Source organism: Benincasa hispida, chromosome 9, assembly GCF_027475165.1.
Source record: "Benincasa hispida cultivar pf3 chromosome 9, pf3_genome.v1.1, whole genome shotgun sequence".
In the NCBI taxonomy this organism is placed as follows: domain Eukaryota; kingdom Viridiplantae; phylum Streptophyta; class Magnoliopsida; order Cucurbitales; family Cucurbitaceae; genus Benincasa; species Benincasa hispida.
Window position 1 is genome coordinate 98,184,574 of NC_143486.1, and position 17,864 is coordinate 98,202,437.

At 32.2% G+C, this 17,864-nt stretch overlaps 1 pseudogene across 1 annotated transcript; it reads left to right on the forward strand.

The window, feature by feature from the left end:
• Positions 1 to 855: 855 nt before the first annotated feature.
• On the forward strand, positions 856 to 2,540 carry LOC150034247 (anthocyanidin 3-O-glucosyltransferase 2 pseudogene; annotated as a pseudogene). The gene has a single exon (XR_016531878.1). The product of XR_016531878.1 is annotated as an anthocyanidin 3-O-glucosyltransferase 2 pseudogene (transcript).
• Positions 2,541 to 17,864: the final 15,324 nt, after the last annotated feature.

The following is a 17,864-nucleotide window of genomic DNA, read 5'->3' on the forward strand; positions in this document are numbered from 1 at the left end:
ATTTTTCAAATTCAAGTTGGTCTCTACTTTCCCACCTTTAGTTTAAGGGAGGATGTTAATATTTATGGGTCAGTTGGGTTGTTACTTTTTTGTATTTTACCTGTTATGTACACAAATAGAAATACATAATATGGTATTATTTCAACTATTATGTTAATTACCATTGAATTAAGCTCATATTGGCAAAAATTTACGTAAAACTAAGAACTCTATATTTCCATCCAAATTTTAAACCTTACGTTTAGTTTTGAGTATTCATGCTTTCCAAAAAAAAAAAAAAAAAAAACACAATTTAGATTACTGGATTGGATTCCAAAAGAAATGATTTTTCAAACTAAAATTTTAATGTATTGTATTGGTTTTTAAATATTAAATCTATTTTTTATTTTTTAAATAATACTCTATTCAACTTTTTCATAGATTTTATAAGATTAAAACAAATTTCAAATAATATTTAGTTATGACAAAATGGTTTTTAAACAAAAACTAAATATCTTTTTACCTACTTTAGTGTTTTTTTTAGGCTATTTACCTTAAATTAAAATTACAAGATTTGATGACTTTTATCTTACTATTTTTAATCTTTAATTTTTTCATAGAATCCTCTTTTGTCATTCTCTTCTAATAGTTAATAACAAAAAAATTTACTTAATGCTTTACTATATAAAATAATATTTTGCGGAAAATTATAATATGAAAATGTTAAAACAAAAAAAGCTACATTTTTTTAACTCTTAAAAGTTTTATGGTAACTCAAACAAAAAATAGATAATGATTTATTTATTAAGTACATAAAAATCGTTATATTTTAAATTAGTTTTAAGATCGCGTGCTTAAGCACGTGTTTCTTTAATTAGTAAAATAATAAGGGGCATTTTTAATTTCTTTTTATAAACTGCTATAAATTAAATCCATCTTCCCCGACTATACAGTGGTACTGTGGTCAACGTACTGAAAATGAAGAAAGTGGAGCTGATCTTCATCCCCACGCCGATCATCGGCCACCTCACCGCCGCCGTCCAATGTGCCGACCTTCTCGTAAATCGACACCCTTTTCTCTCCATCACTATTTTCATCTTCAAAGTTCCTTTCCCCACCAGATCCGCCGATCAAATCCAATCTCTTTGTTCCTCGGCCACCACCGATCGCCTCCGATTCATCACTCTCCCGGAGCAACCCATTCCAGAAGACGCCAAAAAAACCACCATCCTCAAACCCCTCGTTGAATCCCAGAAACAAAATGTCGCCGACGCCGTCGCCAATCTCACCGCCGCGCCGGACTCCCCTACGCTCGCCGGCTTCATCATCGACATGTTCTGCATACCCATGGTGGATGTCGCCAAACAATTTTCCGTTCCCGCTTACCTCTTCTACACTTCCAGCGCTTCCTTCCTCGCCCTCCTCTTCCATCTCCAAGAACTCTACGACGGCGAATTCAATCACGACATGGACAAATTGCTGAACTCTGCAACAGAATTCACCGTCCCGGGTTTCAAAAATCCGATTCCGAGGAAACTGATTTACACCATGTTTTTCGATAAAGAAACGACCGAATGGGCGCACAGTCTCACTCGCAAGTTCAGAGAAGTAAGTGGGTTTCTGGTCAACACATTTTCTGAGCTCGAATCCGGTCCGATTAACTGGTTTGCCAATCAGAACCTCCCGCCGTTGTACACCGTCGGACCCATTTTGAATCTGAAGAAAAAGAAAACCCAAATCGAAGAAACCGAGCAGGAGGCGATTTTGAAGTGGTTAGACGAGCAGCCGCCATCGTCAGTGGTGTTCCTCTGTTTCGGATCATTGGGGACCTTCAATGAATCTCAAACCAAAGAAATCGCAGATGCCTTAGAGCGAACCGGAGTGCGATTCATCTGGTCCATACGGCAGGATCCGCCGGAGAGCGTTCTGCCGGAGGGGTTTATTAATCGGACGGCCGGAATCGGAAAAGTGATGGGGTGGGCTCCGCAGGCGGAGATATTGGAACATCCGGCGACGGGAGGGTTTGTGTCGCACTGTGGGTGGAATTCGGTGCTGGAGAGTTTGTGGAACGGTGTGACGCTGGCGACGTGGCCGATGTACGCGGAGCAACAGTTGAATGCGTTTGAGATGGCAGTAGAGCTGGGAGTGGCGGTGGAGGTTTCGTTGGATTATAGTATGGTGGCGGAGGAGGCAACGGCGGCGACGGTGTGGTTGACGTCGGAGAAAATTGAGGCGGGGATTAGAAAGTTAATGGAAGATTCAGAGGAGATTAAGAAGGCGGTGATGATTAAGAGTGAAGAAAGTAAGAAGGCAATAATGGAGGGTGGATCTTCTTTTAACGATATTGACCGTTTTATTAATCGTGCGGTCCATAATATTCACACGCACTGATTTTTAATTTACTTCTTTGATTTTAAATTTTAAACTTAGGACTTATTTATCCGAAACTTAAGAAACTAGATAACATGAACGTTCGTGCAGTGAAAATTTTATTGCAGCTTTGTTTTTAAAATTATTTTTAAATGTATCTTTTTATTCAAATAATATTAAGTAATTGATAAGTATGTGATTCTTCTGATGTATTTTTGTTTATACAAATTAAATTGTGGTCTAAATAAAAATTAAAAAAAAAAGTCTAAGAATAGAATTCAATGTAACAATTTAATTTTAAAAATAAAATGAATTCAAAAGAAGTTAAACAGTTAATATATCATCAATCAACTAATTGAACACAAAAATAAAACACAATTATTTGCTTCACTTAACAAATGAGTTTCTTTACGAATGCATTAAATAGGTCATGTGTATGTTATAATGGACTATTTGTTTATTATTTTTTAGGTAATGGACTATTTATTTTTCTAGTTTAAAAATTTGAAAAGGTTAATAAATATACTTCAAAAATTTTATGACTAAAAAATAAGAACTTCTGTATATATTTGTATAAAAAAAGTATAAAAATATTTTTAAAAATTGCAATTTATTAAATATTTTCAAAAAAAAAACTAGACAACAATAAGAATGGTATGTTATCAAATTAAAAAAATGGAATACGGCTATCTAAATTATAAAATAAAACGGGTTAATTGGAAAAATGGGGTAGTCTTAGAAGTTAATTAGGGTAAAGGAAAGGTTTTCAAACTATTTAAGAAAAATGGGGTGAAATCTTGTCTATATTAGAATGTGTCAACTGCAATTTTTTAATGATTTGTTGATCAGTCCAAATTGAATGCGTTGTTTAAAGAGACAAGTTCAGTTCATTAAATAAAAATAATTAAATTGAATGTGTCTCTTGAAGAGATGCATTCATTAAATTAAAAAAAATTATATTCGATTGCCTTTGATGTAGAAAATAGGAAGGAGATGAAAAAAAAAAGTGGTTGTCAGATGGTAGGAGAAAATGGATGAAGAAGATGAAGGAATTAAGGAAAAAATGGACAAAATTTAAGGAGGAATTGAAATGGAAAAAGATAAAAAATTCTATCACGATCAATGAGGTCTGGGGGTGCCCTGCAAACCTTGTAAACAGACGTTTGAATAAATCTGCTCAATAGATGCATTCAAACCGATTTGACATTGCACAATTAATATTTTTTTTATTTATTTAATCAATTGAATGATATTTTTTTTATTAATATTTAATCAATATATTATTACAATATTTTAAAATGTGTCTGTTTAATGGACATATTTCAATAAAGATAAAATTTCAACCCTTTTTTCTAAATAGTTTGAAAACAACAACTCAGATAGAAACATAAATAAGGATTTTCATTGGAAAGGAAGGTGACATTGGGGATTGAGTTATTGGGGAGCGGAGTGAGGGAAAAGAGTGGTATTCAAGCATAGAGGATTATTATTATTATTATTATTTATATTTAAATTTCGAAATGTGGAGAATTAGAAAGAAATTGGGGAGTGTGAGATAAACAGTGAATGGTAGGCTAATAAAGAAAAATAGGGTTGCACGTGATAGTTTTTTTTTTTTTTTTTTAAATGATTTTTAAATATTTTTTTTGTAATAAAAGAAACACATGAGATTGGGTGCAGCTTCATTGTCGGTTTAAAGAAGATTTTTTAAAGTTCGGAAAAATTAAATAGTTGATGAGAAGAAGATGGCTTTTTCATCCTTAGTATCAAATTAATTAATTAACTAATTAATGTTTTGTTCATAACACGCTCGATTTAGTTTACCAATATTTTGAGTATTGTGAAGTGTCCATTGCATACATCTCAGAATAACGACTGCATTTTAAATCACTTAAATTAGAGCATAAACGAACAAGATATAACCAAAAACAAGTGTAATGGAAAAATACTTTTTATGATGTGGTAGCCAAATTATCAATCTGGGCTCAATTAGAAGGGAGATGTAGTATGGAGTAATGAATGAGTGACACAGCTTTTAATTTTTGTTGGGTTTTAAAAGAAAATAATTTTTTTAAAAAAATATTATTATATGTATTATGTTTGTGTCTAACCTAGGGATTTTATTAAAAAAAATATAGTATTTTTTCAAACTATGGACAAAAATAAGGTATATGAGAAAGTATTTTTAAAAATAGATGGGTACTGAAATTATTGACAAAAGTATGGTAGTGAAATCGTGTACGGGATACATGATTGTCATGTGGCAAAATCGTGTACGGGGTACACGATTAACATTTAATCCAGTCAGTACCACGTTGGCTGACTTGGTTGACCGGTTACATGGAGACTCGTAGACCGGGTCCACGATTTGGTTTTTTGTTTTTTTTTTAAATAGATTGACTAATTATTATTTTTTAATTGGAGATGTACAACAATATTAAGACTTTAGAAACGAGTCCACAAATTCCTTCATTGTTAAACTTAATTATATCTTTAATCTACAATAAAAATATAATTATTTTGCACTCATATTTAAAAAAAAAAAAAAATGTAATGATATTAAAGAAGATTTACAATTAGTTCTTTAATTTATAATTTGAAAATAAGAGTTTACATGAAATTTAAAAAAGACCCCCTGGCCCTTACCCCTCATGGGGTTGTCTTCGTGTCCCTCTAAATTAGGTTCACCCCGCCATTTTGTCGTCTACGATGAATATGTCTTCGATCGGTGTCAACAACATTGAGTCGTCTTGTTTGTTAAATAATACCATTTATGTTGACCAATGTTTGCTGACACATTGAACCCAAGTCTGGTAAGTTCTGCTGCACTGAATATTGTTGTACATCTTTGATAAAAATATTCTGTACAATAAAAAAAATAAATATTAAACAATATTCATATCATATATATGAAAATTTTCTGATTTTAAGTCTCTTACCATACAGTAATAGTAAGCACCGTTAGGTGTGATAAATCGCCTCGTGATTGAATTGTACCAGAAAAAGTAGTAATCTGATACAACTGACCTATATTTTAATTCTCCCTGTGCACAACGATCATGTCGTTCATGCTAATAGGATATATATTCCGCGTGGATTTGACGCTAGTCTTGATCGTGCTTACTTCTCAAATCAATCTGGTGTAATGCTGAGAGTGTATAGGACAACGAAGGTATCGTTTGTCGCATACCGAACTATCTCAACACACGATCTGGATGATGTCACTCTACTATATGGAAGCATATAAGAGGGCTAACGGTCAATCAAATGTCTTCACCATCATGACAATAATTAGGTATGGATGACCAAATCTGCTGTGTGTATGACGTTCAAATAATCTGACAAAATGTACGACAATATACATCCAAAATGTTACATTTGTTACCTGATTGTGCATCAGTCTGTCAAATATTTTTCAGTACACGAGCAACATATTTGTTAACTGTTCAGAGGCAGCTAATACATCACTCCATCTAAAATTATAAAAAATATAATTAATTTATATTCTTACATAAAATGATAATGAAATAAATATATAAATGAAATAATACCTGACACTAAGTGAACGATGATCTGGGGCCTGTAACTGGACTTGTGGTGCTATAATTGGAAATCTATCATAAGCCCATATCTGTAGTATCAGTGGCCCCGTTATTTCCAACGCTTGTGCATTGGTAGCCTGACAAAGTTCTCTATACAACCATGCAAGACATGCACCACCCTACAAGTACGTACCCGCATGCTCGAAATCAGACAGTAGAGGGAGGAACATGAAATGCACTAGAGTATTTGACTTGTCAGCGAACAAAAATCCTCCAATAAGCTACATAATGTTTGCTCGTACATACCTATATACGCTGATGTCGTCGGCATCGGGAGGTAATTCTGGAAACTGGGACGCCAACCAAGGGATCCTTAATCTTGAGCCTTTTAAATCATCTGCTAGAATGCCTAAGAGTTCTTCACAAACATTCTTCCAATCATATTGTAGTGAACCTGTCAATGGTTGCCCGTCCACTCGTAACCCAAACTATATGACAACATCCTGCAGCGTAATTGTACATTCCCCACAAGGCAGGTGAAATGTGTGAGTTTCTAGTCTTCAAAGCTCAACTAGAGCAGTAATAAGGTGCCAATCAAGCTGAATAAATTTGATTTGTGCAACCCCAATAAAACTTGCCTATTTAACGTAGGGAATAATGCGGTGATCAAATTGTTGGATCGATATGGCAACCCTAGAGAGGTGAATAAGGTTTAATTAAACTTTTTTTTCTAAATTAACCCAATTAAACTAATTAATACACTTTTTATAAATAATAAGAAAAATTCAATTTATGCAACAAATAAGATAACAAAAATGTGATAACTTAATTCTATCAAATTTTAGCAAATAAATAAGAACAAACTAAAACATACAATAAATTGCTTAAATTAATTGCAAAAATAAAAAGAAAAGAGTTAGAGAAGAAGACACCGTAATTTTTATAGTGGTTCGGTCAAACTCGACCTACTCCACTCCCCAACCTCTTGGGAATTTAAATAAAATCTTTCCGACTCTTTCCACGGATTAGAGCCCAACCGTTACACCACCGGTCCTTTTACGGTTTCAAGAGCAAACCCGATCCTTTCCACTGTTTAGGATCAAATTGTTACAAATTTTGAAATTTTTGAAGAACACAATACAACTCTCACTAGAGTGGATTTACAAGTTTAAGCACTCAACAAGTTTATCCTCACAATACAATAACACTCTCTCAATTATAAGATTAAAAGAAAAATTGGGAACTTAGAGAGAGCAACAATGAAACTTTTGAGTTTTGGAGGATTATGAAATGTAAAATTTGTTGGTTTAAAATTTGGAGAGGAAGATGGTTTATATAGAGATGGAAAAATTTTTAGAAACCACAATTAATTTGGACCATTAGATTTTGGAAAAGAAATATCAATGGTGGAGATCAAAATATAATATTAAATTCCTTTTCTTTTGACATTCATTTTCTTTTTAAAATTAATCCAAAAAATAAAAAAACATACCATGTGTCAAAAATTAGCCATTAGACACAAACATAAAATAATATTAAATTCATTTTCCTTTTAATTTATTTTCTTTTTAAATTCATTCTATTTAAAGTCAATCCAAAAATAAAAAACATACAATGTGTAAAAAACTAGACTTTAGACACAAACATAAAATAATATTAAATTTATTTTCCTTTTAAATTTCTTTTAAATTTCAATTTTTTTTATTTTAAATCAATCCAAAAATCAAAAGTCCATCATAGGTTAATCTCTTAATGATCCACCATTCAACCAATATGCTGCCGCATGTCTACATGCAAATGGTCGGGTTATGCCACGTCATCCACCACGGTATTTTCTCTATAGACTTGTTTCGGTCATATCGTCTTCGTTTTAGCTCCGATTTGAGTGATTCAAGAGGTGTTGGAATCATTGTTCCGAGTTCTACGCTATGGACATATTACAAAACTAAGATTTTCAGTAATTAAAAATTGAGTTTGTTATCATCAAAATATTGATTAATTAATTAATTAAAATTAATTAATTTGAGATTAAGGGCCAAAAAGCCAACAATCTCCCCTTTTTTATGATGACAAACCATTCAAGAAAAATAGTTTGAAATACATGTAAACCATATGTAGCATATAATAAAATTCAACATATCACCATCATTCTTGAAATTCACTCAAAAAAATAAATTCTCCCCCTAATTAATACAATCAAAATCATAACAAATTTATAGCATATTTTTCTTAAACTTCTCCCCCTTTGGAATCATAAAAAAGAATAATTAAGAAAAATTTAGAACTACATAAATGTTTCCCTTAAAAACATGAACATAAATTTAGCACAACTCCCCCTAAGAATATTAATACATGCTTTCCATATCTCCCCTATCAAAATGCCTTCTAAAAGATTTAACAAGTAAAATTATAAAATTAAGAGGCATCACAACGAATAATACCGAGCTCAAGCCTATTTTTGCAAAAGTTTTCTTCATTCAAAGGCTTGGTAAAAATATCCACTAATTGATTATTAGAGCCTACAAATTCAAGAGTAATATTATCATTTTGCACATGCTCTCTAATAAAGTGATGCCTAATATCAATATGATTAGTCCTAGAATGATGTATAGGATTTTTAGTCAAATTAATAGCACTAGTATTATCACAAAATATAGGCACATTATCAAACTTTAATCCAAAATCACAAAGAGTTTGTTTCATCTAAAGAATTTGAGCACAACAACTAGCAACTGCAATATATTCCGCTTCGGTAGTGGATAAGGCAACAAATTTTGCTTTTTACTAAACCAAGAAACTAAGGAACTACCAAGAAATTGACAAGTCCCACTAGTATTCTTACGGTCAAGTAAACTACCCGCAAAATCTGCATCGGAATATCCTACCAAATTAAATTGAACATTTCTAGGATACCATAAGCCTAAATCAATAGTATCAAGCAAATATTTAAAAATTCTTTTAACGGCATGTAAATGTGATTCCTTAGGACAAGATTGAAATCTAGTACAAAGACATACACTAAACATCATATCGGGTCTACTAGTGGTTAAATAAAGTAAAGTTCCAATCATACCTTTATAAGTTTTTATATCCACACACTTACCTTTTTCATCATTGTCAAGCTTAGTGGATGTGCTCATAGGAGTTTTTGCAATTTTACCTTCATTGAATTTGAACTTTTGAACAAATCTTTTGTGTATTTTTCTTGACTTATGAAAATACCATCCTTGAGTTGTTTGATTTGGAGTCCAAGGAAGAAACTAAGTTCTTCCATCATACTCATCTCAAATTCACTATGCATATACTTAGAAAATTCTTCACACAAAGATGGATTAGTAGAACCAAAAATAATATCATTCACATATATTTGTACTAAAAGCATATCATTTTCTTTAGTCTTAATAAAAAGAGTAGTATCAATTTTATCCATTTTAAATCCATTCTCAAGCAAGAAATTACTAAGTCTATCATACCAAGCTCTTGGAGTTTGTTTTAAGCCATAAAGAGCCTTTTTTAACTTATAAACATGATTAGGAAAATCAAAGCTTTCAAACCCCGGAGGTTGTTCTACATAAACTTCCTCCATGATATAACCATTTAAAAATGCACTTTTCATATCCATTTGATACAAAATTAAATTCTTATAAGAAGCAAAAACAAGCAACATTCTAATAGTTTTTAATCTAGCAACGGGTGCAAAAGTTTCTTCATAATCTATTCCTTCCTCTTGACAATAATCTTGAGCTATAAGTCTAGCTTTATTTCTAATGATATTTCCATTTTCATCCATTTTATTTCTAAAGACCCATTTAGTTCCAATTATAGAAGCATGAGAGGGCCTAGGGACTAACTCCCAAACTTTATTCCTTTCAAATTGATTTAATTCTTCTTGCATAGCTAAAATCCAAAATTCATCATTTTTGGCATCTTTAAAACTTTTTGGTTCAATTTGAGGAAAAAAAAAAAAAGCAAGATTATTAAACATATTAAGAGAGAAACGAGTTTTCACACCTTGTTCGGGATCACCAAGAATTAATTCTTTGGGATGGGAAGGAGCATACCTCCACTTTTTAGGCATGGATGAAGAACCAACTTCGTTCTTTTCGATTAAGCTCACCTCTTGCTTACTTGAAACAATTTCCTTGTCTTTGTCACTAACAAGTAAATCTCCAAAATTTCCTTCTAAAACATCACTATAAATAGGCTCATTAGAAATAACATTGCAAGATTCATCAAATACTACATGCATAGATTCCTCAATTACTAAAGTTCTTTTATTGAAAACTCTATAAACTTTACTATTAGAGGAATAGCCAAGGAAAATACCAACATCCGTCTTAGAATCAAATTTTCCAAGTTTTTCTTTGTTATTCAAAATAAAACATTTGCAACAAAAAACTTTGAAATACCCAATATTTGAAATTTTGTTATGCCAAATTTCATAAGGAATTTTATCCAAAGAAGGTCTAATTAAAACTCTATTTAAAACATAACAAGCGGTGTTAATGGCTTCAACCCAAAAGTATGTAGGTAAACCATACTCATACAATATTGATCTAGCAAATTCTTGCAAAGTATGATTTTTCCTTTCAACTACACCGTTTTGTTGTGGAGTTCTTGGAGCGGAGAAATTATGAGAAAAATCATTTTCTTCACAAAAAATTTCAAAAGCATTGCTATCAAATTCTCCTCCATGATCACTCCTAATTTTAGAAATAAAAAAATCTTTTTCATTTTGAACTTTTTTTGCAAAATTAGAAAATCTTTTCAAAGCATCATCCTTATGTTTTAGCATCAAGAACCAAGTAAATCTTGAAAAATCATCAACTATCACAAAGGCATAAAAGTTCCCTCCAAAACTAGAAATTCTAGAAGGGCCAAATAAGTTCATGTGTAATAGTTGAAAGGCTCTAGTTGTAGAGATTACATTTTTAGATTTGAAAGATGACTTAGTTTGTTTACCCATTTGACAAGCATCACAAACTTTGTCTTTTTCAAATTTAAATTTGGGAAGACCTCTAACCAAAGAATTCTTGGAAATATTTGAAATTAAGTGCATGCTAGCATGTCCTAGTTTTCTATGTCATAACCAAGAATCATTATGCAAAGCCGATAAACATTTATCATTAATAGGACAATCATTAAAATCAATAGTATAAACATTTTCATCTCTATTTCCAACAAATATAACTTTTCTATCACTAGCATTTTCAATGATGCAATTCTTTTTATGAAACACAACTCTAAAACCTTTATCACACAATTGACTAATATTAAGTAAATCATGCTTCAAACCATCAACCAAAAGTACATTTTCAATTAAAATAGAAGATTCATTACCTATACTACCTTTACCAATTATTTTACCTTTCTTGTTATCACCAAAGGTTACAAGACTTTCATCCTTTTTGGAGAGAGAGACAAGCTTGGATGGGTCTCCCGTCATGTGCCTCGAGCAACCACTATCCAAGTACCACTTGTTTTTCTTAGAGGCTTTCAAACAAACCTCATCATTTTGTTCATCCTCTTTGTCACTATGAGCCATGAAGCAAAAATTGGCCACTTCTTCATTATCACTCCCACTTTCGCTTTCATCGCTATCATCCCAAGTAGCTTTCATTACTTTCTTCTTGGATTTCTTGGATGATTTGAGAAAAGGACAATCGGTTCTAATATGACCCGGCTTCTTGCATTCATAACATATTACCTCATCCTTTTTGCTCTTTTCACCTTTTGACTCTTTTTGGTTGGAGAGATGCTTCTTGAATTGCTTCTTTCTCTTGATGAAGTTCTTATACTTACGTGAAAGATAGGCAACATCATCTTCATCAAGATCATCTTCATCTTGAAAGTCAACTTCTAAAGAGATGGTCTTTAAAGCTATACCTTTTTCTTTTTTTTCTTCTCATGATTTGAGTATTTTTCCCAAGTCCTTCTAAAGCATTGACAATGTTAGTAAATCTAATAAACATATCGGAAATAACTTCATTTTCATCAATTTTAAACATTTCATATTGATGAACTAACATGTTAATCTTTGTTTCTTTTACTTGACTAGTTTCTTCATGAGTAATTTCTATTTATCCCATATCCAGAAAAATAGCCCAACAAAATCTAATTTCTAAGTTCAACATATATCAAAAAATAAATCATGGATTCATAAACTACACATCCAAATGAAAACAAAATGATATATATATATATATGAAGATTATATATTAGAAAACAACGTAGGGAAAAAATTTTACCTCAGTCAAAGAAAATGAAAGGAAGACGGACAGTTTAATGGAGAAGGAGGAAGACGGACGGTTTAATGGAGAATGAGGAAGACAGAGGAAGATCGAAGTTTTCAGACGATGTTTGGACAAATGGTTAAATTTTCAAATATATTGGAGGTTTTTGGACGATGTTTGGACAGAGGAAGACGGAAGCAAACGGAGGAAGAAGCTTTTGGATGAGAAAGAAGAAGAATCGCGCGACAGTTTAACGGAGAAGGAAGTTGTGTATTGGTACACGACTAAGGTAGAGTACATGATTACCTCAGTCAACGCTACATGACTGTCATATTGACAGTCTGCACATGCTAGATCAATAGGTACTCGTGTATCGGGTACACGATTTAGAGCTAATCGTGTATCGGGTATACGATTAAGACGTAATTGTGTACCGGGTACACGATTTAAAAACCTATTTTTGTCAATATTTTCAATTCTACCTTATTTTTGTTAATATATATTAAAATAACATTATTTAAAAAAAATCCTAACCTAGTTGAGTTAAAATTTTTTAAATAATAATGATAATAAAAAAATTAAGCACATGGTACTGTTAAATCCTTACCATTCAGTTTTTCCTACCAGCATCCAATGGTCAAAATTAAATTTGATTATCACCCATTTCCCTGTAGTTTTAAATCTTTATCTTTCCCAAATTTTCACAACAATTTCACACTTTTACAATCCTACAATTTTCTAGGAGCCATCATTGTTATTCTTTCAAAACTCTCAATATTTTTTTTATATTATTCTTAAGAGAAATATATTGTACCGTGAAAATTGATTTGTTGTGAGTTTAAAATTTTCCAATCCACTATTTTAGAGAGTTTTTTCAAGTGTGTTCTTAACTTGAGTAAGGATTGTTCTTAATCTCGAAATAAGAGTTGTTGTAATGGTTTGATTCTCAACCATTGAAAGAATTGGGATTGTTCTTACTCCGGAAAAATGAAAATTGTGGTGGTTCGACTCTAAACCATGGAAAGAGTCAAATTTGAGCAATATATCCCATAAAAGCTTGGAAAGTAAATGTAGGTGGGGTTGTGCTGAACCACTGTAAGTTTCTCTATCTCTGTTAATTTTGTTTTCTGTAATTAAGTTTTGTTATTACATTTTATTACATGAAATAAATTACATTTTTTGTTATTTAAATTAATTACTTATATTGATTTATTTTGATTGGCAACTATTAAATTTTGACATTATTTATATCGATTTTATTATTATAATTAAATAGGGTGAAGTGTTAGTTTTAATTTTGATTAATTTGAATTGAATTTATTTGTATGAAATTTTTGTTTAAATTACTTATTAGTTAAAAAGTATATTAATTTTCTTAATTTGATTCCCATTAGAAAAAATATTTCGTTAGTTTAAAAGAAGTCTTATTCACTCTCCCTCTATGGTTGTCATACTAATCCTACAATTAGTATTAGGGTCTATTACCCTTATTTCTAATAAAAAATATTTTTATAAATCATATTAGATTGATACAGCTTTTTCAATCCTCCAAAAGAAAAGTAGGTGAAGAAGGAGAATGACACCATGAACTCCATTGAGTGAGTTTTCTGCCTTTGTTTTGGCCTTACAGGCGTGGAAGTCCTTGTCAGATACTAAATGAAACGACGTCGGCCAAAGTTGTCGACGTTTAGGTGGGCGGCAGTGACAGTATACCAACTGTGGCTGCCAGTCAGGTTTAAAGTTCCTGAAAAATGCTCATATACCACTGTTACCATCATAAGTTTTAGAGAGAAGAAGATATAAAGAAATGGATGCTGTCTTTGATTAGGGGCTTTCCTCACTATAATGTCATTGAAAATAACAATAAATACTAGAAAACCTAGAGATCCATTGGGCATTTACATAAATAGACGATTAATCTGAAATAAATTATCATAATATAAAGGAAAATTGTTTTAGATGGTAAAATTGTTGAAAATATTTTCAAATATACACTACAAGAATTATGGGTTTTAATGTCGGTTGTCAACCGACATTAAAGATAGTACTATAAAAGGTTTTTAATGTCGATTGTCTTTGATGTCGGTTTCAAACTGACATTGAAGGGGGTGTACAATGTCGGTTTAAAATAAAATAGCTAACCAACCATTCAATACCTACTAGTAAACACTACAAGTACACTGGCTTATCTCTAACAAGAAAAATAGGAGAAATGGCGAACATAGCACAAATAAAAAAAGTTTAAAGCAAAAGGCTTTCCCAATAACTACATCAAGTTCCCTTTCCCACCATGAATCAAACTTTACCTAGTAATTCAATATGGCAACAAAAATTTCAGTGCTGAGTGTTTCCTTTTTTCTTCTTTTTCCCCCTTTTCGTAAGAAACAAAGAATGTCAATGTAACGATCCGACCTTTTGAGTACTCTAATAAGGATCGTTACTCATAATTATACATTTACATTCAAAACATTTGATCATAGAGGAAAATAAATTTTCATTAAAATAATAAAGACAATTATCCAAAATAAATAACAAATAAGAAAAACCTTTGTTCAAAGCCCCTAAAATAATGAAGAAAAAAAAACTTAAACAAATAAAATTTTGACCAACATTGAGTTTCAAATAAAAAATTTTAAATAGCTTAAAAACGTAAACTAAGCGGAAGCGATTTACATGTCCCATATGGCACGATCACAGGTCACTCTCGTCACCTGCCAGTCCGTTCTTATCATTACTTGAAAAACATAAATTAAGAAAGGTTGAGTATAAAATACATAGTAAGTGATCTCATTACCGGGATCAGGCTATGCATCCACGAGCAAAGAAAAATAGCCCGTGGCTCATATAGCTACATCGGTTTTTGATGATGAAAGGAAAACCAAAAGACATATTATCTTGCCTTGAAACGCATGTCTTGCGGCCAGTAGGCACACTGTCAAACATGATAATAACATGAACGTGAACCCATCGACTCACGCATGTCTAGTGGCCCGTAGGCTCGCCGTCAAACATGAAACATGAAAATAAAAGTAACATGAACGTAAACCTGTCGGCTCATGTATGTCTAGCGGCCCGTAGGCACACCGTCAAATATGATAATAACATGAACGTAAACCTGTCGGTTCACGCATGTCTAGCGGCCCGTAGGCACACCGTCAAATATAATAATAACATGTGTCAAGGCGAGACAATAAACCGCTCTACTGGTCTATTCATGCATCACATACATAATATCATAACTGATTAGAAATTTGAACATGCTCATAATACTTATAACTGCCATGCAACAAGGAAAACATAATGACAAACAAAATCATGCTCTAGAATCCACTAAGTAACTTTATAGGTCTAATCTAGGTCGTCTGGAACGAAGGCACCGGTAATAGTATCACTTACCTCAACTTGGTAAAAAAACGCAAAACAAAATCTCCTTGGAACTTCTTTAGCATACTTGAATCAACCTAAAGTTGTGGCTTGGTCTAAGACAAATTCCAAAACTTTATTAAATTAGCCAATCTGATCAAGAATTAAATCAAAAAATCAATAACTTAATTTTCCACTAATACTCTCAATCCAAAAGAATAACCATCCAACAACTTACCAAACTTACCGATCTTCATCAATTTTTTGCAAAACAAAATAGTCTCTAACTTGATGGTCAATGCCTCAAAATTTCCAAATCTTGAATCTAAATTTCACACCAAAGAGAGGTTACTAATTTAACCCAAAATCAAATGGGTGAATTTCACCTCCCAAATTATAAGGAAAATAAGTCTTACCCAAGGTTTTTCTCAAGATTCCGGCAAAGATCGGGCAGTGGGGTAGATGACACGTCAACTCGTGGATACTATAGGTAGGCAGCCGGTGTTGCTGTCGGACACATAAATTATTTAGGCTAGCGGCTGGTAGCGAGAGTCTTGCATGAGGAGGGTTTGCGAGAGTGGGAGAGAAGAGAAATTTTTAGTTTTATAGATTTTATTCAGCAATGATTACGAATAAACCAAAGCTACAAACAACGATCCAACCGTTCAAAACAAAACTCTACATGTCTCAAACAGACTGAGCAAATTTGAGCACGATCCAACGGTTCAAACACTGGAAATCGATAATTTTGTGGAAGCTATCGCTGAAAAATCGAATTGCTTTCTCCCCAATTTTTGGCATCTTTCCACTCTCATTTAATTTCGAAAAAATCTCAATTCTTTTATTTTTTTTCAAATTTTGAAAAGATAAATAAAATATTTTACCACAATATCTCCAAAATCTCCGAAGATTCTATTAAATTTATAAATCAATTAACTTTTCAAATTATCTTAATTTAGGCTTCAAAAACCAAAATTAAAGGGCATAAGATACACCAATTTGATACAAATTAAATCCTTACAATATTTAAATCAATTCAAACTCACATGAAATTAATTATCTCTTTTAATTTTTTTTAGTTGGCCCTAAAATCCAAAATCAAAGGGAAGCAAAATCCAATATTTTCAAGATAATCCGTTCGAATATCTAATCAATTAAATTCAATTTAACCAATAAGAGTTTTTCAATTATTTCAATTTAATCTCAATTTTTCAAATGTAAGGGAAATTTAAACTCAATAATTTTAGATAATTAACTTAAATTTTCTTAAAATTCGGGATGTTACATTCTTCCCTCCTTAAGAAACTTTCGTCCTCGAAAGTTCAAGTCCTTAAAGGCTCATGATACTTAGTTCTTGTCTCATCTTCATGTTTCCAAATCGCTTCTTCAGACTGATAATACTGCCAAAAAACTTTTAATCAGTGCTAACTCCACGTTTCAGAAAGTCTTCACCTCCTACCATGAATTGTATAACTTATCTGAGACAATATCATGTTACTCTTTAATCTTCAAACAAAAACACATATCACCATTTAGACCCTCCCATACATGAGTCTGACAATCTCACTTAAATGAAGCTCTTGAAGTCCCTATATACTGTAGAGCATTTGTCATTCCAAAATACATCACCATAACCTCATAATAGCTGTAACCATTATCTGATGCCAGTTTCTAAGATAAAAACCTTCATGATTGCATACATCTATATTGAGAATATTCACACTCCTAGAGTGAGTCACCTTATTGTCCATGCAACAGAAAACATATCTCTCATGGCATCTCAAGTCCAGGATTCAGAATTTGGATTCGGCACCTAATTTCCCTGACAATCCCCTGCAACCGAGATACACTATCATATTAGATCCGTAATAGTTGATACAACGTCACATGAACCATCTTTCTTTCCTAATAAACAAAGTTGGTGTGCTCCAAGGCAAAACATTAAGGCACATATGAAACACTTTGCTAAATGGTTCTTGTGTCAGTGACTTAGGCTATTCCAACTCTACTAGAGTCCTTCTATGCGGAGCCTTAAGGATAGGAGTTGCTCTCAACTCAAGCTCATCTCTAGTGCTAGAGGTCATTCTGGAAAAAAAAATTTACTCAACCTTAATACTCATATAGCTTGTTTCTTACTTGGAGCTAGATTACTTTCACCTTCAAATAAAATCGATGGCTTCATTAATTTCTTGTTCTGGATATTCGTGTCTACAATCAAAACCTCTAAACCTTACTAATACCTTTCAACGTCTTCCCCCTCTTTAACAAGGCCTTACCTCTTCCATTTACATAGTTTCTAGCAACTATTGCTACTAAACATCCTTTTATAAAACGTTATTTCCTCTGACTCCACTATAATTTGAAGAAGATTGCTAAG